We start from the raw sequence: 17,071 nt of genomic DNA on the forward strand, positions 1-17,071 counted from the left end.
TTATAAGTTATTGCACAGCAAGGGAGAGGGAAACTATTACATAGCTAGCTCTCAGTTAATCACAAAGGCCTTCAGTAGCAGCGCTTTATCTGTCTCTTAAAGCCTACTTCAAGTAAATAGACAGAGGCATTTTTAGTCAGGTAAAACCAAGTTAAAGTAAAAAGAATCGATTCATCTTCAGGATGTGTGTGGCAGTTCTTAATATTTTGTAGTACAAAAAGATTAGTTTTATTTAACATTGCCCTAAATTACAGAGTTTGAATGCTATGCAGGATTTTCCAAGGGGGAACGGGGAGCAGGGTTAAGAGACCTTGACCTGCAATACCTGCATACACAGTACCATTTTCACACATCTGACCCCAGCTCTGCAGGTGATGACAAGCCTCAGCAGTGGGGTAGAGGGTGGGGGCTGCACCCAGTTGCATGACCTCTGCATTGCATGTGCTAATAACAGGCCTGCTGTTTTGGTTAACCTGCTGAGAAGCTTTTAGCCAGCTTTGCTCATAAGCCTCCTCTTTACCACCAATATCTAGGCCTGCACTACTTCTTCTGCATCTTGAGATAAAATTAAAATCATGTAACTAGGTAAGACCAAACCCAAGCACAGCATGTCCTTACTCATTTTATTCTCCCTTTCAATTAGTCCTGGCTATCAGTGACACATCACAGGACTGGCACTTTAAAGCCTGTTATTGCTTCCCTTTGATAGTTTTGTGGATGTGCTAATGCCTCAGGAGTGACTGGAGATCAGAGAAGAGTGAATCTGTTTTGCAGATGCTGTGTGTTCTCTGAAATGTTCCTTCCCAGGGAGGGAAAGAAAAACACACTAGGGATTTCTTTCTTCTAGGTCAGGTCTGCCACAAATGGATTATAGTCAGGCAACTGTCAGATAATCAAGAATTAAGAAAATCTGGACAGGTCATTACTTGGTAGGAAAACATCTGATAAAAAAAAGATCCTAGCACAGGAAGCATTTCTTACACCTGATTTAACAACCTCCCTCGCTTTTTTTAGCAGCACTGAATCAATACCTCCACCTCCCGCTCTCAGGGACTGTACAGCTTTGCTTAATGTTTTAATACTGAACTAGGTGTTTTATCTATCTTCATCATGAAGCATCACAGAAAGCAAGGCCAATACATCATACGACAAGGCACGTCAGAGTAGGACGGCCAGGAAGGAGTGGGAAGGATGTTGTTGCTGCCACAGGACGCCACTAAGAACAGGACGGAGGAAGGATTTATGCAGTATGTAACTATACTATGGGATGAACACCGCCATTAGTTAAAATTTCTTTCAAGTTGTGCAAGCCCCAAACCCAGACCTTATTTTCCAGAGTGCTTTGCTGAGAGCCTGCCCTATGGGGGAGGAACCGAACACTGCTGTGGTGTGACAGCACCAGCACAGTTCCTCGCCAACAAATCAAAATTCTTATCAAGGGTAAACCCCTGGATTGTAGCCAGTTCTTGTGCTTTCATTTATAATTCATATGCACAGCTCAAATGAAGAAAAAAAATCCCCTGAATCTAGAAAGCAATAAAATGGCTACAAAGGTAATATCTATCTGTAATATCCATATCTACACATCTGTCTGCTGACTGCTGGCACAGTGCTTGAGTGACTGATTAAAATTTATTACACAGATTTGGCTATAATGTTTGCTTATTTATACATACACTCCTAATCCAGATGGAAAAAGGTACGCTGCTTTCTATAAAGTCATAGCACGATGTAGTATCTGGAAGAACACTAATACTGCTAGATTAGTAACTACTGTAAGATCCTACACTTTTAATATTTTATATTCAATCCAAACTTTTCTCCTTGACAAATAGTCCCTTTCAAGAAAGCTAATAGAGGATTTGAACTGTTCACCCTTCACAACTAATGCTTCTCAGCTCATACATATCTATCCAAAGCAATAATGAAAGCACAGCTTTTATCATGAAAATTCTTAAAGCATTGAATGGAAGTTAATTTCAGGCCAGTTCTACTACAGTCTTTCAATATAGGTGGAGAGTGTACAGCACCTTCCACTTTTGGGATTCTCCTCTTTAAGCATCACTTCTGGGTTGAGAGGCACTAACCTGGGTTGTAGTGTTGTGAGCTATTCAAAATGAAAATAGTTTAAGAAAAGTCCCAAAGAACATTTCAGAAAACAGCTATGAAACTACAGAATGAAAATCAGAAATATGGAGGGGTATGTGAATAATTTCAGCCACTGCCCAAACCAACAAATAGAATAAAACCAGGGCAGCTCTTCTTGTAAAACTTACCTTAGGTTACCTAGGATGCTGTGACCCAGATACGTGCTCTGACAACAGAAGCATGAAACAACAACTATTTCACTTCTGATAACTTGATATTAGGTCTAGAAATTGTTTTTACCCCATGACTTCTGATGCCTGGCAGAAGAGGTAAGTGTCATTAGATTTGTTTGACTACACCCCTGTCTAGGACCTGGCTTCAGGCTGACCTCTCAGGAAGACAGTCTGCCTTGTAGGGTAGTATCTATCTACAATCAATGTGCAACAAATAGAAATACTAAAATCTTATCACTATTTGGTTAGGTGATCAGAGCCCTAGAGTTTTCAGTGGGAAATTGGGGACATAAATTAGTTGGCTTTAGGGCTTGTCACCTTCTTCTTACCAGTTTTGACTCACCTGTGTTTTACCCTGCTGGGTTTATCACCAAGGACTATCACTAGCCATCTCCAGGATTGTTCCTGAATGTATAGTTAAAAAAATAATGGACAGAAGACAGTAATCTAATTGAAAAGGCAAGTGGAAAGGGAGAAAACAAGAATAAGAACACAAAAAACACACAAAAAATTGCAATCCCTGGTGCTCTATAAATGCAAAGTTAGTTGCTGTCAGAGGAATAGATCTGCATCTTTGAGCTGAAGAAATGTCTTTAAGGCATTAGGCTGAAAGAACTCAAATTCCAGATTCCTTTATGTTTGTCCATTCAATATGGAGCTAGTTCAGTATGGATTTTTTCCTAACTCAAAAGTGGCTAGAAATCTTAACCGGAGTTTCTGTGTTAGATTTCAGCTACTGCTGAGTAACAAAAATAAGCCCCGTACAGTAATCAACTTTTACTGTCCTCCATTTCTAAAGCTTGAGAATGCTTTTAATTTATGCTTAGGCCAAGTCAAAACATGGGGAAAATGTTCCTCAAGAAGTTCCAGTTTCTCTTGGAAACCCAGCTGAAAAGCAGATTCTGCATAAGTTATAAAAGAAACTTTCATCTCTTATCATTTCCTGTCTTCTAACACTATTAAGAGCAGCTCAGGGAGCTGTGCTGCTGGAGCGCATCCCTCTGCTCCCAGAGGGCAAGCGTGGCTAAGGGAGGACCCTAAAGCCCCCTGCCCCCTTACACTGGAGTTACCTGGCAGCAGCCAAATGCTGCTCCACAGCTGGGTACTGACGGCTCAGAACAGCTGAATCACTGCAGCAAGTATCAGATGTTGGTGCTGAAGGACTCACCCATCTGCACCATTGTATGTAGGCATGACAAATCCAAGTGTAGCATGAAGAAAACATTTTCCTTTAACAAAGCATGAAAACTGCATTTACTCAGACATCCTTAATTAGAGCAGCTGCCACTAAAGTGAGTGCTTTGACTAGAAAAATAAAGAGATCTGCTGTGCTTTTTGCTCTGCTCAATCCACTTGAATGTGGCCAAAACATAAGACAAAGATATTAATTGAGTTCGTGTTTTGCAGAATCAGATCTATTCAGCTGCTGAGTACTCTCAACCCTAAATAATAGTTCTATTAATTATTACCCAGAATCCTCTACTTAAAGCCACAGCTGTTTTTCCATTCCTCAGACACTTTTCACAAATTACAAAACTACCTAAATTAATAACAAATCTAAGCACTTATGACTATAGTATCTGGAAAGCATTTCAGCTCATAAGCTGTCTGACTCCCCACACTGACAATTGAAAACATCTCAGCAATTTATCACTCAGTTTTCATCTCTTAATAAGGTTACCCAAATATTGAAAAACACAGCCCAGATGTCTTTATTGGGTGGGGAAGGGCATTTCTGCACAAGCAGCTGGTGTTCCTAGGATCTTCTGGAACATATATTTAATATGTTTCTTAAAACATATGCTATACTTCATGCTAACCAAAGCCATTCCGATAACAAAAATAGTCAAGTGATATACATATACATATACATACCATATACATATCATTACATATATCTCCCCAAAATAATTATTACCTGCCCGAAAGATCAGGTTGGGAGGTTCTGAGCAACCTTTAAGTGAGGATTAGGAAGGAGAAGACTTCATTAGGAAAACAATGACTGGTGACAAAAGTAGACTTGAAACAAATGTAAGGCCTGGGGTGATGCTAGAACTGTTTCCACCCAGTTTTACTCCTCCAGAATAGAGATGGTCTGGCATGAAAGTTTAAACAAAACTGGGTACTTGTTACTGCAACTGTTCTTGTCAAATTTAAGAGCCACCATTCCCCTTCTGTCTCTGGTCACACAAGATACGAAGCTCATGAATAAAATAAGATGTCACACGTAGTTTTTCTGGGGAAGTGTCAGTAAAGCAATCCTGCCTTTCAGCCTTTCTATAAAAACTGTGTGTATTCAACTGCAAGATTTAAAAGAGTACATAGCTGTCTTGGTAAACAAGAATACATCCTATTAATAGGAAAATTTACATTGCCAACACCAAAATCAAGGATTTACACTAAATAGTTGGATTCACTGATTATTTAACTGCAATGTGATTGCATTTTATGATGATCATGATTGCAATGAATGCATTTGTCTTTAAAGTGCATTCTGCATCTACTATTGTATTTAATGGACTTGGCTACTCAACATAAAAATCATTGTTTTAGAGGAGATTCATAACTATGAATAGGATGCTAACATGATTCCTTAATATACTAGAGATAGTAATGTCTAAAGATGCCATTAAAATAATTATATTAAAGCACTGCCTCTTGTCCAATATTGACAATGAATTAGAGACTTCCATGACAAAACAAGCATGAATCCAAAGGACATTTTTAAAAGAAATTCACTCTGTCAGTCATTGTTTATGCGCTCTTATAATGATATTTTTGTGCACTTCCCCAGCTCTGTTTCCCCTAAGTGTACCTGCTATGATGTTATAATCTCATGTTCATTACGTCTGCTATTTCCAAACACAAGATGCTACCAAAATTCATCTTTTTTTTCCTATCAGGAACTGTTAGGATATGTTCAGTTTGGAAGTATTCGATTGTGAGGCCTAGATAATCCCTATAAATTATCAAGTGTGGCAAAAGGAAAGAGGAAGAGGAGAGGGAGCGGAGCGGAGAGGAGAGGAGAGGAGAGGAATGTAATCCGAGAAGAGTAACTGTCTTTGGATTTTAGGACTGAAACCTTTTTACAATTACTTTGTCATGTGAAGCAAAGCCGCTTTTTTAGAACAGAAGAGCTGTCAAAATCTACGCCAGAGTTTCATCTGCCTAAAAGCTTCCCCTGATGCATTGAAAATACCTGACTCCCTATAAAAGTAATAGAAGATAAAGGACTGTGAGCTCAATTTTTATAGCAAAACAAGTCCCCTCACTATCCTGCAGATCTCATATGCTTTCTGTTTGTCATCTGATTTTGCATTCCAACTATTTAAGGAAGAGTTTTCAAACAGCATTTTGTTTCTGTCCTGCAAATGCTCTTTCTGAAGTTAGAGCTCACCGGTCTTACGCTGTCGGCTACCACAGTCCAGCAGAGAGGCAGATTTAGAAGTGCTGACACCCAGAATAAGATTTAGTTAAGATCTGAGGTGGTATCCCATAGGATAGCATAGACATGCAAACGACTGACCAAAAAGGATCCTCCTAGCTGAAATGCTCTGATACATCCTGAACGAGGGGTGGGCGGCTCAGCTTTGAGCCGGGCAGTAGCTGTACGCCTTGCTCATAGCCATACCAGGGGCGAGTGCCTGGAGGAGCAGAGCCTCGGGCCCCTCCAGCCTCCGCAGCAGCCGCCACACAGCTGGTTCCACTGCCGGCCCATGGCGCTGGGTGAAAGGGATTACTAAGGAGAAAAATTAATAAATTTGCTCATTTCCTCCACACTTTCATTTCCTTCAGTTCCATGCACTTAATATATTGATAATACACTTTTTAGCTGGACATGAACATATTCTCAAGCAGAGGGCTTATTCTGATATCTTTGTACTGCTGAAATCTCTCCCAGTCTATCCCATTCTTCAGCGTGGGAATTGAACATATTTTTCAAAGTTGAAGTTCTTTTTTTTTTTTTTCTCCTGTGCACTCATTTTCTTGATTACAGTAAATCAGCCTTTCCCCTTCAGTGTGTTTCCAGAATGCCATTTTCTGATTAGATTTGAGACAGCTTATGATATATCATGCCAGTTTTCATCCCTTGGGGATTTTAGCTGGCATGAAGCCAAGAGGGTACTTGTATATGGGGGTTCAGATGCCTGGACCTTGTTCTTTTTGTTTTTTTTTTTTTCCTGTTTCAGGCAATTCGAGAGGGACATAATGATGAGTGAACCTACTTAAGATCAACTGTGAACCAGCTATAGTTCAAGCTTGTCTACAGTTCTTCCTGTCATGTCCCTTAAAAAGCACAAACCAGTATAACTAGGAAAGGGTTTGGCATGCTGAATGATGGGAACACAAGCACCTTTTTCTTATTCAATATTACTGACACCTAAAGGATAGAGTTATTTCACAGAAAGAAAGGCAGGGAGTATTTTTAAGAAGGGACAAAAGCTGTAGCATAGATCTGCCTGGATTCTTCTCAGTAATGCCTGTTTTGAAGCAGGGATCTTGAATTTTTATGTTGCTTATAAAATAACCAGGACATTTTGGTGCAATGTGTTAAGCCATGGACATGAAGACGGATGTTTCCTCTGGCTCACACACACCTGATCTGAAGTGCTGAAAAACCTTTCTCCAACTAGGCGGAAGTGGCAGAAGGCTCCAGAAAGCGCCATTACCACAGCAAAGAAGAGATCAGAAGTGATATAACTAATGAATGACAGGTTAGTGAAACAGAAAAAAATTTCACACACACAAAAAAATTAAGCTGTATTGCTGACATTTAATGGAGAAATGTGAAAATCATACATGCATAATAATTTGCTTAACCCCTAATTTTTATAAATTAAACTTTTCCACCAAAAATTATACTTCTAAAAACTATATTAATGCTGTTCTTTGTTAGGTAGAACAGGATTTGAATACCCATCCCTTTTCACAGTTTTCTACTTCTAGCTTCCCGAGGTACTGGGATACACTTAACACTCTGTACTCTGGTTTTATTGAATGCCTTCTTTCTAAGTGACAGACTCAATCATGCCAGACAAAAACTGAGTGAAGTTTGCAATAATGGAATATACTAAACATACCATGGTCTCCATTCATGGAAGAAATATCTGCATAATTGCCCTAAATTAGTGACATGTAGTTTTAAATAATTTGCTAAAAGTTTAAAAAGAGTTTTTATTCTTGATTGTATATAATCTGTTTCATGACAAATCCTTTATTGCATGTCACACAAGACTTCTCTCTTTCTTGTCAAAACGTTAAACTGGCAGCAACTTTTTTACTTGAGAAGGGAGTTTTTTTGACATTAAGATACAGTAGTCTGGTTGCTCTAACTGCACAGGTAGAAATGGAGTAACCTCTGTGAACTTTTTAAGGCTTTGAAAACCTTCTGCATAGCTGCTATAATAGATATCTCTTCAGATTCATATGCCTTGATTAACTTATACCTCAAGACAAAATAGTCCACATCTTCTGTTCTTACAATATTCTGATGTAAAAATGTGTATAGAAGGGCTGGGGACTTGGATGCTGGAGTACAAGCTGGATGATTTAAAAACATTTCTTGTGAACCTTTCTGGACCATCTCTGCTGTCTTAATAGGAGATGAATTAAGCAAGGTTTTGGAGGGGCTGCATCTGATCCCTCCATTGACAGGAGCAGTTCAAATCCACTGCCTACATACCAGTGTCAAGTGCCACCTGAGTAGCTCTCAGATGTCACTTGGCCATCCAAACATCTACATGGGGCTGGACGTGGTGACACTGGATCCTTGGAAGACCTGTGGTCTTTGGGGCTAGCAGCAGGCAGGGTACCCTAGAGCTTCTCAAATGGCACGAGACAGACACCTAAGTGTAGGCCACTGAGCCAGCCAGTCAAAAGCCCTTTAACCAGGATTTTGAGCTGGGATGGTTTTAAATAATGTGCCATGAGCACCAGCACATTAGAAGTTTGTCAGAAGTGACCTGCCACCATTCAGCTGGTGGAGCATGGAGAAGAGTCATTTAAGTGGATGAGCATACATGATTAGTGAAGATGCGTATGTAAGAAGACAGGAAATCTTCCCAGCTAGAAAGAGTAAAAGTTCAGGCAATGACTGTGGAGAATCTTGTTTCATGTCTGCATTTGAGCCAAATCAGACATCAGGTCATTTCTTCAGCATCAGCCTTTTGAACTGAACAACCCCTCCCAAACTCTTTCAAGCAGGACATGTCGCAGGAAAGGTGCTACACATAACTGCCGGGGCAGTCTGGATAACTGGGTAAGAAGGACCCTATCACATGTCATGACACATACCTACATGTCAGCTTATACACAGTAATAGGACCTCATCCCTTCATTTTTAACTGTGTTCCAGACAGAGATCAATAAAAATGGTAATTAACACAACTTCGACTTCTGGTTTCTGTCTTTCCCCTTTTCTTCTTTAGAAAAGCAGGTTTTGGGATTCCACTGAAGAGTTCAGCAAGGCTTCAGGTAAATCCAGATCATTTTTTGGAGGGGGAAAATAATTCTCTTAGTTACAATGAAGTGAAATAGAAGGAATCCCGTAGGTCCCCTCATATTTCCCCTGACTGAAATCAGTGTATCTGATATCAAATTTTGGACACAGTTGTAATTAAATATACTTTCTTAAACATCTTGAAAGTTGTAGAGCAAATTATGTTCGAGTCTTCTATTTCAAGATCCTGCTGACAAAACAGTCTTACATCAGTGTGCCTGGGGTAAAATAGTGTTCTTGCTGTAGAAGAAGGTTTTCAGCACCTAGTATGAATGTTTTCTTAATTAATCCATGCTACATATGTGATTAATTCTTTGCCATATTAACAATGCCAAGGGATTAAGTATAGGTAAGAAAATAATCTTTCAGTTTACTGTTTATGTTTACAAGGCAGAATGACACATTAAGAAAAATAAATTGTTTCTAAAAGGTAAAGACTTTTTGTGTGAAAATACACCCTTTGTTCTTTCCTAGGTGTAAGGGTGAGGCAGGGGCACCGCCTGGACTCCCGGCAGGGACGGATACACAAACACAAGGCATATGATGGTCGATATGGAGCATTTATTACCTCTGCATCTGAACGGGGGTTCCCCCGCATTTTCCCGATCAAGGCAGTAATGGAGCAGGGGATCCCTGGCACCGCTGAGCGTCGGTCCAGGGTGAGGAACACCGGGGCGGGGCACTAGATGAAGTTTTCATGTACCATACACATGCGCAGTAAGCGTGTTGAGCTCATTGTTATTCCCGATTCAAAGCCCAGGTGCAGCGCCACCCTGGCACAGGCTCAACTACGTGACTATGGGTCAACACGCCCTGTTGATGCTCCTTTTCCCACAGAACGGTCTGGCTAGCTTCCATCGTCTATCTCCTTGACATTCTTCCGCACTTTCCCATACACTAAGAGAAAAAGTGCATTAGGACCTTAGAGCCTAGTGAAGGATAAACCAGAGAATATTCTTTAACATCATAGGAACCAACACTGCAAAAATAAGATGCTGTCATGAAAAAGACAATGTTATATAACTGTGATCATACTATTGGAAAACCTTCATGCTGATATGGTTGCCTTTTCAAACTTTGCTTCTTTTATACAACTCTTTACTGAACATTGCTTATTAGCGTAGAACAGATCTATTCCCTGGACCTACCCTGTTAGTGGATGAGTGGGAAGGGAGCAGTCCTGCTCACTATTAATCTCCAGAAATAATTTGGCAAATTTTGACTTAATTAATCCTTTTGGGAATGCTGTGATTTTGTTCCTAGGCAATTGATAAGCAAACAAACAAAATTCTTCCTGCTTTACAATGCGAATTGCAGATTGTTCACCAAGCTCAAATTTGGGCTGTGACAGAAATAAACCAATATACTCACTTTTAAATTAGGACAGTTTTGTAAATTAAATATCAACACCTTTAACAAAAAATTAGCTGGATATTACTTCAATATTCAGAGTACTGTAATACTGATGATCTCTGTATGACCCTGCCTCAGCAAGCAGAGCCATAACTGAGTTGTGCTGCTCCAGTTTCAGCTCAGCCCTCAGAAATAATGAAGTAGCCTGGAGATGGAGTTTCATGCAGCATGGAACAGATGAATTATTAGATTTTCATAATCAAATGGAGACTCTGATTTATTTCTGCCTTTGCATCATTTGTTTGATTTAGTCTGACTGTAATTTACCATTTAGGATGAATTTAGGATGTGATATAAACTCATAAACTTACAGATTATGAATAGAAATCACAAATTTTCTTCTTCAGTTAGAAATACAAAAGATGTTTTTCTTTTTTAGACTGTTTTCTTTTTTTTTGCTTGCTACATTAAGCACCACTTAGAGTTCCAGTCATCCTTTACTTTATTTCACAGAGCTACAGAGTTATCATAACCAGGAATAACGAAAAGGAAGCATAGAGATGGATGCCACTAACATTGAATACAGCAAACTTTCCTGCATTTTCTCACTAAATCTATTCATAACTTCCTAAATGCCTACTCATCAGTGGGGTATAACAGAATTATTTCAATACCTGGAAGGAAGCCTTAATTTCGGAAGACCATGTTTCCTACCTGGTTTAGCAAAGTGGAAAGATTAGTCAACAGAATGTAACAAAAAAGAGGTTTTCAACAAAGCAGGCTCTGCTCTAATAGCTAATACAGGCAACATATTCATACTAAGGCATTATAGCACCATCAGACTGTTCAGTTACATTACAATTTACATCTTACTTGGGAATCAAATAGCCTAAAATCTACTGAGTTATTAGTAATACATTAAATTTAAAAATAACGGTGAAGGTATTATTTTCTGAGGAACTGCGTAAGAGCTGAGATGATGGAGTCAAAAAGTTCTGCTTAACTGACTTCAAAATACCTCAAATAACTAATGTGATATGTTAGCATCTACTTTTTTTTTACACCGTTTAAGAAATGAACAAAATGAAGCCACTTATAAATGATGAGCAGAATCATAACACAGTCATTGATCATTTTTATGTCATTTGTTCGAAAGTTCAGAATAACAGAAGTTCAGAATTGCGAACTCTACAGTTCAGAATAATTTGGTTGCAGACTGTTTAGTGAAGGCCCAAGGGTGCCCAAAAGGCTAATGAGAAGGAGCATTAAGTAGCATATGAACAGCAAAAGTTACTCATATTTAATGGAATAGTATAGTCATCAGTAGACCCATTGTTTGCTTCCCATGCAAGTAACTTTCATTGCAAAATGAGGTAACAGTGACTAATGTGTTCATTTTGATGACTGTGTGTATTTAATTTCAGATTAATGCCCTGTTAACCCATTGTTTTAGATGAAGATGAAATTAAAATGGATTATCTTATAAATACACAGCATATAGTCTAATTCCATCTTTAAGTAAGCTTTTTTTCTAGTATAACTAGGTCTTGGAGGCTAAAGAGCTGGATGTCCGTGCTACAGAATAGAGCAAGGTGCCAACAAGCAGAAAGGAATCAGTCCTTTGCTAAATCCTAGGACATTTGCATTGACTCTGTGCTTGACGTTTTGCAAGGAGGTCTGTCAGGCTGTAGCTGTTGATGAGGTGCCCTGTGAGTAAGCCAGGCTGTGATGGCAAAGAGAGGACCAGTGAATCATGGGCCCTGTGTCTCATAATAAAGCTAGCTACATGTCTGACCTACAGTCTTTGTGCCTCCCTTTGCCAAATAATACCTAATTCAGTAACTTTGAATTGTGATTTCTATTTTGATTACAGTGTATTTCAATGAAATAGGCAATACCTAAGTGATTTACAAAGTTTGCCAGATTTTAACCACAAACCACAGCGCTTGCAGAGGGTGGAAGCTGCTGCCAATTCTATAAAAGTAAGAAGGAGGAAAACTGGGGGCAAGAGCACTGAAACCATACTTGCATTTACAAAAAATTGTCTGCCAGTATAGTCAAGACGTCTGTGTTTTAAAGGCCTTCTCCTGTAAATGGTAGCCTTTTGAGCAATACGTATTTGGATTAAGTTTTGGGTTCCTATTGGTTTTGGGTTGGAACCCTGCTTGAAGTTACTGCATTGGTGCATTGCAGGCCATCCTAACTGAAGGGGTTGCTGGGAAAGCCACTGTGCTTCATGAGTAGTCAAATTAGCAAGTGGTGTTCTTTCCCACACTGGAAATACAAGCACTCAGAGGAGATCAAGCCCGATGTGTTGAAATGCTGTCCCTTTTCTGTAATATTACCTCAGCAATGTTTCTCAGATTGTAGCATCCTAACAGAAGCTTCTGTGCACCACCATGACTTGTCCTCTGTAACTCTCAGCTGTGAACACCAGTGGTGCACTGTTGTCTATCGGCATAGTGATGAAGTGTTTCTTCCCTCCTTTCCCACTGCCCCAAAGCAAATGGATCTAGAAGCTATAGCTATCACTAAGAGCAAGTTCAGGACTGGTATCTATACAGCCCCCACATAAAGCTGTCAGCTGATGGGACTTCAGCTTGGTCTAAAGTTTCATGCCATAGACCTGTCAGACTCTGTCTGATGACTAGCCAAGAGATCACTGGCTCCATCAATAGGATCTGCCAGTTCCTTACCTGAAAGGCAGTGTTTAGGAGCATTTTGCCAAGACAGCAACATTCTTTGTTATTTTTCAGCCAGATGTTGCTAGCCATTTTTCCAGTACAAGTTCATACATAACCTCAAAGGTTTTCTTGGGTTTGTTTAGAGTCAATGCTTATCCATTGTTTCTGCATATCTGCTTATAGTCAAGCGTGAGACACTGTACAAGTAAGCAGAAAGTATGATTGGCCTCAAAACAATAGTTTATTAACAATGGTTGCAAAGGTCTTTGGGGAGCTCTGCAGTCTGCAAAGTTTAAATAACTTACAATGTAATCAAAAACTTATGTCCATATCAATACTGAATTGCCTGGTTGCATAAGCAAGCATGGAAAAAAACAGAACAGTGTTTAGATCATCAGAAAACACTGCATTATATTGTTAGCAAGGAAAAAAAAAAGAATAGACAAAACAGAACACATGTACAGATTTTATGAAACATCCCATCATGGAATAGATTCTAATGTTTATATATTTCTTTGGGTTACTGAATTTGCACAGTATTTTGAACACTCTGGTGTTCAGAGTCAAGGTGTATGGATACTATTTATATTATCTCTCTGAATTGTACCAGGGAGACATCCCAGCCCTTCAAACAGTTCATGCAGTCTGATTCATGTCCACACTGCTTATGGCCAGCAGTTTATGGAAGGCAATGTCATGATTTCACTTAATAGTACTTGAACAGGGTCTCTTCTGGGCCCTATCTGATGTTTGGGTACAAAACACAGACTTGCTAGCAATGATAAATTGGGCTCTAGACACATTTCACTTGCTCTATCTGCACAGCATACTGTACAACAGGTGACAAGAAAAAAATTGCAGTAATTATGTTTCTCTGTGCTTTTTCTTCAAAATGCCACAAGTAATGGGAAGGTTGTGTCAAAGCTTGCTTGGAGCAGTAGGGATTGAGGGCACTGAGGGAAAGTATTATGCGCCAATCCACATATGAAACTGTTCAAAGTGTGAGCGCTGCTGGACCTGAATCTGGTGCTGTCTGTACCTAGTGTCCATCTGGGATGAACTGTGCCCTTGCTTCTTTCTGAAGACAACTACTCGGTTTGCTTCATCAAGATGCCCAGATGTGCACGTGTTTTGGGGATGGATGATCAGGGGACCAAGACCCTGGAGATAAGCAAGGAGAGAAAAAAAGTGGCAATGTTGACACATCCTGTCAACTTCCATCAGACTGATGAAGACAGTGAACAGTTTCTCTTTCTTGGCCTGAGGGGGCTCTGTGGAAGAGGAGGTGTTTATAGGCTTCTTTAGTAGTTATTGTGCTGAATACCATTTCACTTATACTTTCTTGAGGACTGATCCACAGGGCAGCATATATAGCTTACAGTCATTATTGCTATAATTTTACAAGAGATGAGGTAAAATTAGATTTTTGCAAAATTTTTCTAGCAATGATGAACAACAATATGCTACACTAACTGTCACAGTATACTTTTTTCCCTTGGCTCTAGTTAATGGTTATGATGACAGAATCTTTCAGGTTGTATGCAGGACTTCATTTTGGCATATATTAGAAAAAAACATTTGCATATCTGTCTCTGTGACTTCATATTTAAATATTTCTATCAGCATGCAATGAGATATAGAAGCTTTGCCTTTCTTTTTAATTTTGATTGTCTGAAAACCACTGAAATGATGCATTTTTTCTGAATAAATTCCTGATTGTCAGTGGTCAGACTAGACTACAGAGTGCAGATGTCCTAAAATGTCTTTCAGAGCAGTAGGGTCTTTCAGTAACAGAAGTTCTTTCTCTTAGCATGCTTCAGCAACTGTGTAGGTTTTCACCCTGGTATCCCACTTTAGGTCCTATGTGTGTCAGGTTCCAGAGTGCTCACTATGACCTAAAACCCTGTAAGCTATTGCTGCATTTTCAAGAACAAGAGGTAGCAATTCTAAATTCTAAGGAAAATAAATTTGCTGTTAGAAATCCACCTACTGACACTAGTACAGATTAAACATTCCTCTCAAGTGGTCATTCAGTCTCTGACGCAAGTTAATTGGATGGTGGTTTTGAAATTAGAAACAATAGGAGGATGTACCCAAAAGACCATTTGATATTTCTGTGATGTCCACTGGAACACAAACCTGGTACTTTGATCATCATTACTTTTCGTCCAGCCACGAACAATGTTGAAAATGAAAAAGAACAAATTCAGAAACTTACACAAATTAATTTATCTAATATCCAACAGATTGATTACTCTGAAGATTTTCAATGCAAAAGCTGGCAGTAGATTGACAGCCCAGTGTTACATCACCAGATAGTATAGTACTGGAAGAGAAAAGAGACATGAAATTATAATGCTCAGTGAATCATCCAACTTGCAAGTGCTGACACCTCCTCCTGCCTATCAGACAAAACGAAAAGATCACAATTACAGCTAACACGCAAGCAATGGCATCTCATTTCATGCTAGCCTAGAACCACTAAACACGGCCCACAGTGCCGTGGACAGATCTTGACATTTTCTGATTTCCAGTCTAAATTACTGCAACACACACCATTAATGTATCTGAAGTAACCATTTAAATCACCTAGCTATCTGACCCAAAAGTATTTAAATCCAAAGGTGTCTGGCTACAGTTTTAAGATAGCTTTAATACAGCTGTGTCACATACATAGGACTTTGCAATCCGCAAAATAGAAACAAGCATAGAATAGAGCCAGGATATTCAATTATCTGTGGTCAAGTTAAGATTTTAAATACATAGTGACAGATAGGAGGACAAAAGAAAGGGTGAGAGATTTGAATTTAGTCCTATAACAATACACCTTTGGTTAACAAAGGAGATGATACAAAAAAAACAAAACACCAGAAAAAGCTCAATGCCCGGGTGAAAATAGTATCACAGAAAAATGGACTGATTTTGGTTAGAAGGGACCTCAGGAGGTCACCTAGTCCCACCTACTGCTCAAAGCAAGGCTATCTTTGATGTCAAATTTCAAATATCTCCAAGGATCAAAATTCCATGATGCAATGAATGCAATGAAGTCCTTAAAGCTCATCGTACTTACAGTACTTTTGGGCTTTTCTAAAACTCTCTAGAGCAATTTTTATAGATTCACACATATCTTCAAACAGAAGAAAATGAAATCATACAGGTAAACATTTTTCATGACACGCATGAATCACACTTCAAACCCTCTATGCATGGTTCAGAAAGGTGCAGCCACATTAGTGACGTCTTTTGATAGCTTATGCCAGTAGGATATTCACCCCACCCCCAACCCCTTTTCTTTCATTTGCCCAGCTCTCGCTTTCAATAATCTACTACCACTACAGTTAGGCAAGTTTGACATTTTCAGTTTTCGAGAAAAAGTAGGTTTGTGATAATAATCTGCAGCCTTCACAGTGCAAATTTCTGGAGAATGGATTGTGTGCTTAAGAGGCTGAACATTCAAAATATTCTGAAATTTGGACTATTCTGCTGACAGGCTATTGAGCAAATGAGAAGTTGAATGAGTCACTGGAGAGGCAAGCTGGCAGGGAACATCTGCACAGAGAAGTGTCTACAGAAAATGCCATGGAAATGGACTTACCTGGGGAACATGCCAAGCCTGAAAAATGTCATTTTTCACAGCAAAAATTTTTGACCAGCTCAAACTACCATAGCTGATTGTCAATACTTGTATTTCTTCCTTGCAAATAAGAATTATTAAGGGACCATCTGAAACATCTAGCTCTCAATTTGTGAGAGGCTAAACAGATTGTTTATTTTGAAGAACTGGTCTTTTTCTCTCTTTTTTCTTCTCTCCTGATGGACATTTTCGGGCTCTGCCACAAGTATGTCTGCATTATTTGCAACAATGGTACAAAGCATGTTAAAAGGTATTTCACAGATACTCTCATAACTCTGGAGTTGCAAAGCAGAGAAGAAAATGAGTGAATCAATTTTTAATTTGTTTTATGTCTCACAGAAAGTTTAAAACCTGCTAACCTATGGGTAAAGTAATACAAATAAACAGACCAGCAGCTTTCTTCATAGAAGAAATCTTTCCTAATTCTAGAAATTGTTCAAATTCTAGAATTTGTTTGTATGAAATAAATAAAAATACTAACAGAATTGCAGTACTTAACTCCAATAATCATGTTTTCTTAATGCCAGAGAGCAAATGCACAATGAGCAAATGCAGATCTCGAGCACTTTTCTTTTGCTAA

General features: G+C 39.1%; 1 long non-coding RNA gene across 1 annotated transcript; it reads left to right on the top strand.

Moving 5' to 3' along the window:
- Window positions 1-6,780: 6,780 nt before the first annotated feature.
- On the top strand, window positions 6,781-10,611 carry LOC135327350 (uncharacterized). The gene is made up of 2 exons (XR_010387467.1): window positions 6,781-7,036; window positions 9,295-10,611. It is a non-coding gene; the product is annotated as an uncharacterized LOC135327350 (long non-coding RNA).
- Window positions 10,612-17,071: the final 6,460 nt, after the last annotated feature.

This window comes from Dromaius novaehollandiae, chromosome 2 (assembly GCF_036370855.1).
Source record: "Dromaius novaehollandiae isolate bDroNov1 chromosome 2, bDroNov1.hap1, whole genome shotgun sequence".
Lineage (NCBI taxonomy): Eukaryota > Metazoa > Chordata > Aves > Casuariiformes > Dromaiidae > Dromaius > Dromaius novaehollandiae.